The sequence below is a fragment of the Callithrix jacchus genome, chromosome 2 (genome assembly GCF_049354715.1).
Source record: "Callithrix jacchus isolate 240 chromosome 2, calJac240_pri, whole genome shotgun sequence".
Classification (NCBI taxonomy): Eukaryota; Metazoa; Chordata; class Mammalia; order Primates; family Cebidae; genus Callithrix; species Callithrix jacchus.
Window position 1 is genome coordinate 119,564,262 of NC_133503.1, and position 13,920 is coordinate 119,578,181.

Genomic DNA, 13,920 nt, shown 5'->3' on the forward strand with positions numbered 1-13,920 from the left:
CAGCTACAATTGAAACTGGTATTAAAGACATGTTAACCTGATCTGGTAAACAGCTGTTTACTACCCTACAATGTCTTTGGAAAAACGTTGGATTTATGAAAGCAGATTCTTAGTCTGAGCATAGGTAGATGAAGACCAAATTTTTATGGCCATCAGAGCACTTTCCTAATGAGAACTTTGAAAACTGTAAAACATTAGCAAGTCCTATTAATCCTCAGACTTACCTGTGGGTTGGTCACCCGTTGCTGAAGATGTTACACTCTGATGGACACGAATCTGTCAGAAGGAAAAGAACATGTTGCTCCCATTTTGCAGTTGAATTAAAACTTCCAGTCAATAAACTAGATAAATTAATGGATATCTGGAAAGAATTAAAATGCCTCCATACAATGTAAAGTATACCTGTCAAGATTCATTTAGCAGAAAGAAATCTCTGTTCCTGCAACTAGTACCTTAAAAGCTAAAGGACAAGTCAATATTCACACAAATGCAAAGACTCATGCAGTGTATAAGATATGCTTGCCCAGTGAACCACAAAATATGGCCTAACAGACATTTCCAAATAATCTAAAGATCTAAAGTTGCCGCCCAGTTCTCTGGGATAGCTATGGTTCCTGAAAGAGATTATGCCCAACCCCTATATAGGTGCTTAGTAGAAATATCTTGAGATCACACCAATGTGTTTTAAGGGTCACTTAAGAAAAACAAAAACAAAACCCCAAACACCTAAATCCAAAGGAAATAGAGACAATTGATTCTCTATTTAGAAAGTTTTTTTTTGTTTTACAATAAATGGTAAGTTTTGAGTAATGTTTTGAACAAAAGAACCTACATGGTTTAATGGAAAAATAGGAAAAGAGAATTCCAGGTGGAGATTCTTTTTATTCTTAAAAGTTACATATTATGCATCCATCTATCTATTCATTTGTTCATTCATTTTCTCCACATTTCTTCACATGCTGAGCTTTCCTTGCCTAAGGGATTGAAAATCATCATTAGTGATGAATATTCTGATGTATAATTATTGATTATCAAGGAAACAGAAAAGATTTGGCTAGTCACAAGCTGTGTGAGCTTGAACAAATTAAGTTTTCAGGAGCTTGTTCTTTTTATTTCTATAATAAAATTATACTTTTAAAAAAATGATTCTTGTGAGGAGACATCCTATACATTCTACCAATGTGATTACCTCTCAGTGAAGTGGAACATAATGTAGAAACACAGCTAACATTTATTTGGGTGTTTCATTTTGTTTGGTAAACAGGATCAATATGCTAATGTTTTTTGTTCAATCTAGATTTTTTTTTTAATTCAAAATATCCAGAAAGAAGTTATTCCTTCACTCAACAGTTTCACTTTTTAAAATTTTTTTGAGATGGAATCTTGCTTTGTCATTCATGTTGGAGTGCAGTGGTGCAATCTCAGCTCACTGCAACCTCCGCCTCTCGGGTTCAAGCAATTCTTCTGCCTCAGCCTCCCGAGTAGCTGGGACTACAGTCATGAACCATCACACCAGGCTAATTTTTTTTTTTAAAGTAGAGACAGGGTTTTTACCAGGTTGGCCAGGCTGGTCTTGAACTCCTGACCTCCAGTGATCTGCCTGCTTCAGTCTCCCAAAATGCTGAGATTACAGACGTGAGCCACCACGCTTGGCAACAGCCTCACTTTTTATCAGTGTTTTTTACCAGCCAGATTATTTCTATTAGTCAAGCTAAATATGTCTTTGTTTTCTTTACAACCTGACAACTCCAAAGAACTTCACAATCCTACTGTCTCTTCCTTTGTAACATCACCCTTGCCTTTTCTTTTCCCTTGCTTCATCCTCTTACGTCAGAACTATGCAATAATCTGTTGCATAGTTTTCCTGCTTTCAGTATCTCCTTCTAGTCATTCTAGTCCTGACCGTGTAGTAGATAATTAGATAAGCTTTAGAACTTTACTGCATGGGTTTGACTGTTAGCTCTACCTTTTTATAGTAATATGAACTTGGCAAGTTATTTCAACAGAAATAGCTTCCATTTCTTTGTTTGGAAAATGGAAATGATAAAAGTATCTATTTCACATACGGTTCTTTAGAAGATTCAATGATAGAGTAGATATGAAATAGTATCCAGTAAGAGCAAGCATTATATAAAATGTTAGCCATTATTATTTTACTCACTGATGAGTTAATCTTACTAAGGCATATTATGTGATTGCCCACTCAAAAATCTGGAATGATTTCCCAAGGCCAACAAGTTAGAGCAGAATGTTCATAAATGGCTGATGACTTTATTGAAGAACAGGTATTCCAGCAATTCCTTAGAGCCCTTACCTTAAGCAACATGTACACAGGTACAGAAAGGGAAGCTAATATTTGCACTCAAATACAGGGGAAAAAATAGATAAATCAAGAAGACCTCATAATTCAGACTGGAGGAGCACATGATAGACATCCTCTCCATTTCTTGCAAATGTGGTGTCATCTTTGCCCCCAGTGGACCATTGCTTAAATCTCTGAATTTCCCAGTTCTAAACCCCCTGGTTTCTTCTTCCCATCACAACCTTGAATGTGGTCATTTGTCTGTACTTCTACTTCCAGAGAATTTCGGACACCTTACAAATATAGGTATAGCAGGAGAAAAATAAATACGTAGTACCATGTTAAATATAATTAAATTTAAAACTGGAGCAAAATGAGCCCTTGTAAAATCTAGAGTGTTCAAACCAGTTTTCCCATGTGTGTGTTTGAATTAGACCCATAAAATGTATCCATCATCTGTTTATAAAACTAGGGACAACAAGGTCCTTCTTCCTCACCCATTCCAAGATCAATACCCAACACCCCTGTAACAAAAGTTAACAAGAGAAAAGCATAACACATTTATTTAAAAGATCAATAGCAAATGAGTACTCCAAAACCAAATTTACACACAAATTACAATTTAAACAAATGTTTTCTTCTGCTAACCTGCACTTGAAAAGGAAAGGATAAAGATAAATTTTTACCTGCCACTCTCCCTTCGCAAGGTCTATAGGCAGAGATCTTGAAATACTGACCTTGGTAAAAGGATTTTTTTTAAAACCTTTTTACTGGCTTTTTGTCAGTTGTACCAGGATCTCAACTGCAGTATCTGGAGAGAGTCAAGTGCCTCAGCCACTCCATGTTGGATGCCAGAAACTGTAGGAGCAGAAAGAGAGAAGGTAATACCTTTTAAGGTCATGGCTGACATGTCAATACGGAAGACAAGTTAGCACAAGAAAACTATAACAAATGTATTGAATTAAAGTTTTATGCGATAGGGAGCCTTCAGAAATCAAGACCTAAAGACAGGGAAAACTACATAATTTTATGTTTAGGTTCAATGAAGAATGGACAACCATATAGAAATGTAATTGGACCAAAAAATGGTTATAAACTAGGGGAACTTAGGAAGTCCTGTTTGATCAGATTCTTTTTGGCCCCTCTGTGTGGCATTCTTTCCTCTGGGTATAGGGCAAGACATGTGTCACATGAGGATCTTTGGGAGAGAAGGGAAAAGGCCAAAAAGTGACAGGTCTGGATTTTATGAATTACTTTGGGAAGAGGAGTTCTAGTTTCTATGACCTGCTCAGAGGAGAAGTGGGAAAGGAGAAGGAGGGTTGGAGAAGGTCAGAGAGAACTTCTTGCTTCTGAAGCCCTTCCAGTCTCCTTCAGTTCCAACTACTTAGCATGGCAATGTGCCATATTTTGGGATACCATGTTCTAAGCCCCAGTACTATTCTGTCTATCACTGATCTCTATGTTTGTACATCTCTATCTATACATAAATTAGGCAGGCAACTGACTCATGGGGGTGAAGGATGGAGATTGTCAGTTTTTATATCTGATAATAAACAGTAAAGTGTTGATATATTCAGATGCTCAATGTTCTTCTTGTTTTCTTTTGTTTTAAGACAGAGTCTCACTCTGTCATCCAGGCTGGAATGCAGTGGTGCTATCTCGGCTCACTGCAATCTCCGCCTCCAAGGTTCAACCGATTCTCCTGTCTCAGTCTCCTGAGTAGCTGGGACTTCAGGTGCGTGCCACTAAGCCCTGCTAGTTTTTTGTGTTTTTGGTAGAGATGGGATTTCACCGTGTTAGCCAGGATGGTCTTGATCCACCCGCCTCAGCCGCCCAAAGTGCTAGAATTATAGGCATGCGCCACTGCACCTCACCTCAATGTTCTAAAAGGTGAATCCATTGTTCTACTAAAATTTGAAGAATTTGGGGGGGAAAGTGATGCTTTTATCCCAAAATAAACTTCAAAGTTGTTCAAAATAAAACTAAATGTCTCTGAATAAATATTGAAATAGTGGGAAAGACTGTAGGTATTTTTAAATAATCTGTTGGAGGATTCACAAAAACATAGCTATATGGAAAGCCTACATCTCATTTTCACAGAAATAAAATACATGATGAGATTCGAAACAGATTAGCAGAGACTTAGAATGTAGGATTATTTTTCAAGAAACTTAAATAAATTTACTTCTCAGTATAAAAAAGAAAGTGAACAATATCCTCCACATTCTAACATAATAAAAAAATTGAGGAATAGAGAAGAACTGTTTCAAATATTGAGGTACGTGTGGGTTGGCCACATGTCCTTTTTTATCCTGGATAGTCCATGTCTGCATGTGTGATCCTGTTGTGATTGTTTTTAATGCCACCTTTCGCTCTTCACAATATCTTGGTTTAAATGATACATTAAATGTTCATCCTATGTATGTAAAATTAAATGAAGAATGTTTTATATGTTCACTAAGTAAAATTGTCTGATTTGCAAAAGTAGAGCTCTCACTGAAACTACCTGTTCATTTGGAAACAAACCAAATAAGCTTCTAAATGAGTGTTGCTTCTCGGAGATGTGAAGACTTCCCAACTTTGTTTTACGTATAATGATAAAAATTCTGCCTGGATTCAGAAATTTCAGTGTTTAGCAGGGATTACCATTTCATTCTTTCCATTCGATAAACCACCTCTAGCTGACCTCTGGGAAGGGCTGGGATTTCTGGCAAGGACACAGGGCAGCTGAGAGCATAAGGCTAAACAAAACTGCATTTAAAGTAGGGATTAAGGGGAGGATATTAATCTCATGCAAGTTCTCTTGACAAATCCTAAAGGAACGAATATAATCATAGGTCACAAACCAACTGTGAAGATTAATTAAATGCTTAGGTTAATTCTCCCAATTCACTTCCCCAATTTTCCATAAAAATTACTTCCAAGTCCTTATAACTTTAAGATCTTTCCCATTCATGAGCTCTTTAGAAAAGCAGTAGAGACTTCTGGGGTGTTCCAGGGAGAGTTCTTAACAGGTAGCCAACAGAGTTCAAGACTTCAGTGTAATATTGCTAACTTGCAAATATTAAGAGGAAACTACCCATGACTCTTCAGACAGATGTCTCCAGAGATAGCTTTAGTCATCGCTGTGATTTTTTTTCCTCCATGAAACTGCGTTAGAAAACTATCAAAATAGACAACAAAGGTATGATTTAAAAAAAAATCAAGGTCTCAAGCTCATTTAGGGGAACACTATCATCACTTTCATGTTAGACCTCCCATATAATTTAATGAATACGTAAGTGAGTATACGAAATGACACATGAAAACCTTCTTATTAAAGGGGTTATACGAATGGAAGGCATTATGATGGTTATCGCTTCACGGGTCTGAATCCTTCAGATTCCTTGGGGCGCTTGGCCACAGGATGGACAGTACAATGTTTAGAGCTGAATTGCAGATAGACCATTTGGAGTCCCAAAGGTGAAGTTTATTTATCAACTTCCTCTTCAAGTAAGTGGGAGAGAGGTGGGGCAAGTATTGTTGCAAGGCTAATATGCTCATTTCTTCCTCCTTCCCAAACTTGTTTTGACAGTCAGGTGAGCCAGCCAATTTATGAAGACAGTAGGTTGGGTCAGGAATAAATCCTTGTTCTAGATTTTTTTCCCCCTCTTTGAACAGCAGCTTCAAGTTGATTCAGGTTTTACTTGTCTTTTCTTGAGTTCAACATTTATGCTTCTAAGAATGAATCTTTTTCCCCCTGAAACTCAAAGAGGCAAATGAAAGGGAAAGAAGAATCAAGAAAAAAATGGAAAATGAAGGGGGAACAGAAAGAAAGCTAGAAGAAAAGCAAAAGGAAAAGATTAAAGTGGAAATTACTTCTGGGCATTGCCTTATTATTTTCTTTGTTTCAGTTTCCTCTTCTGTAAAACACAGATAATCATAGTAAACAACTTTTAGGAAAGTTAGTGGGGCCAGGTGCAGTGGTTCATGCCAGTAATCCCAGCCTTTTGGGAGGCCGCGGCAGGCAGATCACTTGAGGCCAGGAGTTTGAGACCAGCCTGGCCAACATGGTAAAACCTCATCTCTACTAAAATACAAAAAAAATTAGCTGGGTGTTTTGGTGCCTGCCTGAATCTCAGCTTCTCAGGAGGCTGAGGCAGGAGAATCCCTTGAACCACAGAGGCAGAGGTTTTTCCAAGAAAATGACATGATTCAACAAATAGCTCAGTACCTTTTGCAATGGAAATAATTAGAAAGTAGCCAGAGATGCCTCATAGGTTACAACTAATCTCACTGAAGAGCCATTCCCTGAGCCCCAGGGATTGTTTGATGCCAAGCCTAAACAGCTGTTACCTGGATTGTGGCCTCAGCTATATATATTCTATATAGTGTGAAAGGCAGTAACTAGGAAAGATAGATCATAAAAGGCCTTAAGAAATACTCTTCAATTATAGGTGTGGTTTTTTTCAAGTTACCCTGTTTTTCACTGAACTCAGCTCTACCCGGAGGTGAGAGGAGTCAGTAGCCAGTCAGAGAGAAAGGACTTTGTAAAGCTCTATAAACAGAGAAACAAGGAAGGAGGAAGCTGGAGGAGGAAGCTGATGCCTCCATCTTTACCCTGGAGTGCAATGTTTATGTGAAGTGGGGAACCATCTAATCTTAAGCTCAGCAAGCAAGTTCCAAGGAAGTTTGTATCCCAGGCCTCCCTTTTGGTGAATCTCTGAGGAGGCCTCCCTGGTCTCTTGAACTCCTGTTCCTCCCCAAGCTGAGAGAAATTCTGTGCTCCATTTAGTTACAATCTTAGTTCTGAGATACAAGTGGTATCCAGGGCATTCGCTGTCAATGTAGGAAAAAATAAGCAATAGAAACTCTAATATTCATATACCCAAACATGTAAATACACACTGTGTGCCAAAGGATCAAAAACACACATTTATTTTTTTTCCCTGTGCTGTCACCTGGACGTCCTTGGCCTTGCATAGGGGAACTGCTGTAATGTCAGAAGACTGTTATGGAAGAACAAGTCATGGAAAAGACATTTAAAATTTTCTAGTTCTGTAGAGCTTGTCCCTTGCTGTATATTAGAATCATCTGGAGAATTGTACAAAATACCAATACCAAGCTCTCCTATCAAAAATTAATCTTCTGGGCTGGGAATAGACAAAATTATTTTTTTAAAATTTCTCCAGGATGATTCTAAAGTACAGTAAGAGCAGAAACACAAAGATTTATGTGTGTCCCTTTACTATATACCAGTGTCTGATATATAATAAGGCTCCCAAAATAATGGTTATAAGAGAATAGGATAAATGTGTTAATTAATTGCTAAACATGTTAAGTAAAACCTTTTTCTAGAAAGCTGGAAACAAAAGCAAATATTTTGAGATATGAGCTTGATTTGTTCCTATACTTCACTGGGGTGAATTTTCTCATTATTGTACAATATAATCAATTGCAATACAAATAAAAATTGAGTACCAGCTCAAATGTATACTCTGAAGATGCCATTAAAAAGGTGTGGTACTTTTCTTTGTGTGTGTGACGGAGTCTAGCACTGTCACTTGGGCTGAAGTGCAATGGTGTTATCTTGGCTCACTGCAACCTCTACCTCCCAGGTTCAAGCAATTCTCCTGCCTCAGCCTCCCGAGTAGCTGGGACTACAGGTGTCCAACACCATGCCCGTCTTTTTTTTTTTTTTTTTTTTGGTATTTTTAGTAGAGACGGGGTTCTGTAACCGGGATTTTGGGGTGCGGGGGAGAAGAGAGAAGTTTGTAGGTTCTTGGTCTCTGCTATCTCAAGAATGAGAGAGGGGATCACTGCAGGTACACAGTAAGCTCGTAAAAACCAGACGCAAGAAGTGTTGTAGAAAAGTTTATTTAGAGAGAGACAGAATAAAGGAGAAGAAGAGAGAAAGACTTCCATACGAGAGTGTCTGGAAGGGGATCCAAACATGGAGTCCAAAGGGGTGGGGAGGAAGGGGACTTTTAAACTGGGAGGCGCCTCCACCTTCTCTAAGACCCCAGGCCAATGAAAGGAGTTCCTTAGAATTTCCGCGAGAGTGATTGACTTTTGACCCTTAACCCTGCCCGCAAAAATTAAAACAGAGATATTCAATCTCCTGGATGGAGAGAGGGAGGGGTGCGTCGTGCTGGGAAGTTCTTGCCCTTAAAACTATGATCCCTTGTGTACCCAGAAAGAGAACACATTCCCTCAGTTTTACTATGTTGGCCAGGTTAGTCTCGAACTCCCGACTTCGTGATCCACCCGCCTTGGCCTCCATAATTGCTGGGATTACAGGCATGAGCCACTGAGCCCAGCCTGTTCTCGGCATTTTGTTGTTGTTGTTGTTGTTGTTGTTGCTGCTGTGTGTTGTGTTTTCTTTGAACCTTACGAGGAGTAGGCTTCTGGTCACGGTTTGTACAACATGACCTAGCACTGTCAAAGGTGATTAGAGACTGAAATTCAGATTTAAATGGAAACAGTCTGAGATCCATTTGCAGGAATTTAGAATTAGGATTTAGTCCAGGTGCTGTGGGTCACAGTTGTAATCCCAGCACTTTGGGAGGCCGAGGTGGGCAGATGGCTTGAGCCCAGGAGTTAGATAATAGCCTGGGCGACATAGCAAAACCTCACCTCCACACACACACACACAAAAATTAGCTGAGCGTGGTGGTACACACCTGCACAATTATAGTCCCAATTACTCAGGAGGCTCAAAGAAGGCTCAAGTGATGCTCCTGGTAGGAATATCATATGAGCTCAGGAGGTCAAGGCTGCAGTGAGCTGAGATTATACCACTGCACATCAGCCTGGGTGACAGAGTGAGACCCTCTCTCAAAGAAAAAAAAAGAGTAGGGATTTAGTTGGGCTTCCTTTCCTCCCTCCCTCCCTTCCTCCCTTCCTTCATTCTTTTCTTCCTTCCTTCCTTCTTTCCAAGGTCTCACTCTGTTGCCCAGGCTGGAGTTCAGTGGCATGATCTCGGCTCACTGCAACCTCCACCTCCCAGATTCAAGCAAACCTTGTGCCTCAGCCTCCTGAGTAGCTGGGATTACAGGAGAGTACCACTACACCTGGCTAATTTTTGTATTTTTAGTAAAGATAGGTTTTGCCGTTTTGCCCAGGCTGGTCTCGAACTCCTGGACTCAAGCAATCTGCCCACTTGGCCCTCTGAAGTGCTGGGACTGTAGGTGTGAGCCACAATGCCTAGCCTGAGGTACTTTCTTAAGTGGAGAAAACATTGGTATATGTTGTCAGTCATTTTCTTCCATATTAATCGGGAAGCATAGAGATCTAGTTAAGAGAGACACAAAGGCGAGAGACAGACAGGGGAGAGAGTTTCATAGCTTCCGTGAAATATCCCTGTAACTTTTAAATGAATTGTTAATTGCCCTGGTTACAAGTAAATCTTTCTGGCCAGGCACAGTGGCTCACGCCTGTAATCCCAGCACGTTGGGAGGCCGAGGCAGGTGGATCACATGAGGTCAGGAGTTAGAGGCCAGCCTGACCAACATGGAGAAACCCCATCTCTAAAAAAAATAAAATAAAAAAGTAAAAAAACAAGTAAATATTTCTGCAACCAAAAAACCCCAACTACAATACCATTCATGATTTTATAGTTTAGACTATTAATATTTAAAATGGCCTGATCTTTGTCTATTGCATACTATAATGAGGTCCCAATGGCAAAGCACCTATTATTTTGTACTTTTAAGTGATTTTCTTTTTCCTAACTGCTCAAAGAAATGGCACAAGTAAAAGAATTTATAAACAACATCTGTCTAGCTCATGTTATTGGTTATTTGTGTGAAAATTTGTCTTATTACTCACACAAGATTATTTTTTTACCTTCTGGAAAAGAATAATCCACAATTTCCTGTAAGTAAAAAAAAACAGGGAAAATTTTAAATTCCGATCTAAGTTATTTCTTCACTTTTAATTATGACAACTACTATTAACCCATCCAGCCAGAAAAAAAGTTTGACCTGATGTAAATAAAGCTTTACAATTATGTTGATTTAAAAAGTTGTAATAGTAATGGTAGGGTAATTTAAATAAAACGGACTGTCATTACTCCTATATGAAATACAGATAAAAGAGTTAATAAGATAAGCCTTAAAAAAGTTTGAAAAACTATAACATGTTCTATAAACATAATATATCTCTATTACTATAATTAAGCTAATTTTACTATATACAATTAATTGAGAGGTACAAGCAAAGACTAAGGAATCCAGCAATGTTTCCCTCTAGTTTCTTTACCAGCAGTGTTTCAGATGATTCCGAATTCCAGAGGAAGTGGTAAGATCTTTTCACGGTTGGTTTTTCCTTTTGTTTCTGGGGAAGGATCCTATCTGGCTTAGTGACATCTATTGTAAGATATTGTTTTTCAGAATATTTTAGCTCATCTTTTGGGTCACTGATCTCAGGTCTGAAAATTGCAAAATGTTTCCAAATGCAGCTTGTTCCTTAGAGCACTCCTCTTTCATAACTCTAGTTACGAAACTAGTCACTCAGGCTATGTGTCCTGGTGCAGAGGATTTATCTTTTCATCTCAGGAAATTCTGAAGAATTTTAAACATGTATCAGAGTATCCAAAATTGTCATATTAGTCTTTTACAAAAAATTAAACTTCTTATTTCGGCTTCTATCTCCTGTGAGATTTTCTTTATTGTGCCGTTTGTATTGTTTCTTGCGCTTGGAGTGAATGTTTTTTATTTTTTTGAGAAGGGGGTCTTACTCTGTCAACCAGGTTGGTGTGCAGTGGCATCATCTCAGCTCACCGCAACCTCTACCTCCCAGCCTCAAGCTATCCTCCCACCTCAGCCTCTCGAATAGTTGGGATTACAGGCGCGGGCCTCCATGCCTGGCTAATTTTCTATGTTTAGTAGAGATGAGGTTTCACCATGTTACCCAGGCGGGTCCAAACTCCTGAGCTCAGGCGATCCACCCACCTGGGCCTCCCACAGTGCTAAGATTACAGGCATGAGTCACCAAGCGCTGTCTTGCACTTGGTATTAATGCTTCCTTATGGTAGCCGGTGGTGATTCTATCAGCTTATTTCCCCCTCAGTTTTTATTCCTTGCAAAGATTGAAGAAATTAACACAATCAAAGGCAAGGATTTAACTTTAGAAACATTTGATATTTTTGGAACTCAAGATAGAGTGGTGAGTCAGTAGGGAGTAATACACTTGGTTCACAGGAAGAATAGCTTTGGGTGGGTTGAAATGATAATGCCAGAGTCAGGTGTGCTGGCTCACACTTGTAATCTCAGCACTTTAAGAGCTGCAGTGGGAGGACAGCTTGAGCTCAGGAGTTTGAGACTAGCCTGCAACTTAGTGAGACCTTGTCTCCATACAAAAATTTTAAAAAGTTAGCCAGGCATCATGGTGCATGCCTGTAGTCCCAGCTACAGCTACTTGGGAGGCTGAGGCAGGAGGATTGCCTGTGCCTGAGAGGTCAAGGCTGCAGTGAGTCATGATTGTACCACTGTACTTCAGCCTGGCCAGCAGAGTGAGATCCTATTTCTTTTTTTTAAAAAAAAAAGTCATTTATTTCATTCTCCAAAAAATTTGTAGGATGGAAGAGCATGTATACTGTATAATCTTATTTTACCACTATTACATTTTTCTTTAAAATACATGGCATTTTCTTTGAAATGAAGCGTTAGCATTATTAGAGAGAACTGTGACCTATAACTCTTCAATCCCCAAAAGGAGGCTTATTAAATCAAGCATCGTATGTACTTCTTTACATACCATAAGTATATTGTACTGCCATTGGGAGTGATATAGAAGCCATATTTAAAAAATTTTTCCTGATTTGGCTATGAATTTAATAGTTTTGGCCATTGTCTATGATGCTTTTACAGTCCTTTAAGGGTCAGTTACTGCTGGAGGTGCATGCCTGTAGTCCCAGCTACTTGGGAGGCTGAGGCAGGAGGATAGTTGTGCCTGAGAGGTCAAGGCTGCAGTGAGCCATGATTGTGTCACTGCACTCCAATCTGGCCAGCAGAGTGAGACCCTATCTCTTAAAAAAAAAAAATATATATATATATATATATGTATATAGCCAGAGATATAAGGCAGGGAGGGCAGCAGGGTGGCTGGAATGGTAAAGGAAGTATGTGTATAAAAATACACTCTGGATTAGGGTGGTCCAACTGAAATGATGTGATTGTGGAAAGAATTGTGAGAGACTCTGTATGTGGCCAAGACAGTTGGTATTTACCTACATCTGTTCTTTCCTGACACACATTTCCTAGCCTGTCCAGCAGCTAGATAGAACCACATGACTGAGCGCTGGCCAGTGCACTTCTAGTGATGATGACCACATATTCCACAAATGCTTCCTTTCTCTCATTCTTTCTCTGTCCACCTTGCTAGAAATGAAAGACTCTGAGGGCCTAAAGGACAGTGACACCACAGAATGAAAGGGGAAGGGATTCTGAGTCATTGCTTTGAAAAGAGGGATATTGGACTTTGCATAAGCAAGAAATAACTTGATATTATGATAAGCCACTGAAAACTGGGTTTGTTTATTATAGCACCTAGTATCAATTATCTTGATTAATATAATATCTCTTTGGTTTTGCTATTGTCACAGAAAGAGAATAAAATAAGGAATACAGGAGCAGAAAAGAATTACTCGGGGAGAGGGTATTAGTGGATGGGGGAGGGAGCAGGAGAAAACAGATGGCATTGGGCATGGAAGGCCTCATGAAATAGGAAACATTTTGTAGGTGTACTGACCTAATTTTAGAACTGAGCAGGATGCCTCTAAATGTACCTTGATTTGTGTGACAGTAGAGTGACATATTTTTGACAACGACAATTAATAATAGGATATGCCATCTTCTAGTTTATGCAAGTGTAAATGAGGCACAATAAATTAAGTTTACTAAAATATATGAAATCGGAAAAATCAGATATCAAATATCAAGTTCATATGTATATACCAAGACTTTAAAAAAAATGCTGCAGTACACTACATGTGTTTCAGAATACCATGTGGAGAAATAGGAGGGCCTTAGCTCTGAGCTTGCTGAGTTGGAGAGCGCTCTGAGGCTGTGCACTGCATGTGGAGAACGTTTGGTGTACGATCAGCTATGAAGCATGCATGGCCTGGGAGCCCAGAGAAAGTGGGAGGAGAGGACTGCCTTTTCCCTTTGCTTTTGGTATTTAAATAAAGTGACTTAGAAGTCGATCTGCATTCAACAACAAAAAAATTTCATGGTCAGATTCGGGACAATTGTTTGAAATTACAGAACATGTGAATGAACGGTAAGGCTCAAGTTTCTTTTGAAATGTAGCATAGATTTTTTTTTTTTTTCTGAAACATGGAACAAATCCAAAAATCTGAAATGATACCCCAAACGCTCATTTTTCCATCAATGATTCCTTTGTGACCATCAAGTATGTGTCATTATCTTTTAAATATGCTAACATCGTGGCACCCATTGATTAGAACAAAAGCACACCTGTGTTCCTTCCACAGACTGTCAGTGACAGACAATTCCTTTGACTTGGGGCTTCCTTCTTCTTTTTAAATTAGTGCCTAAATTAGAGATTTGCTTGGACTGAGAAGTTAAGTCTAAGAGTTTATGAACCAGTTCCGGTGGTTCTGAGACTCACGGTAC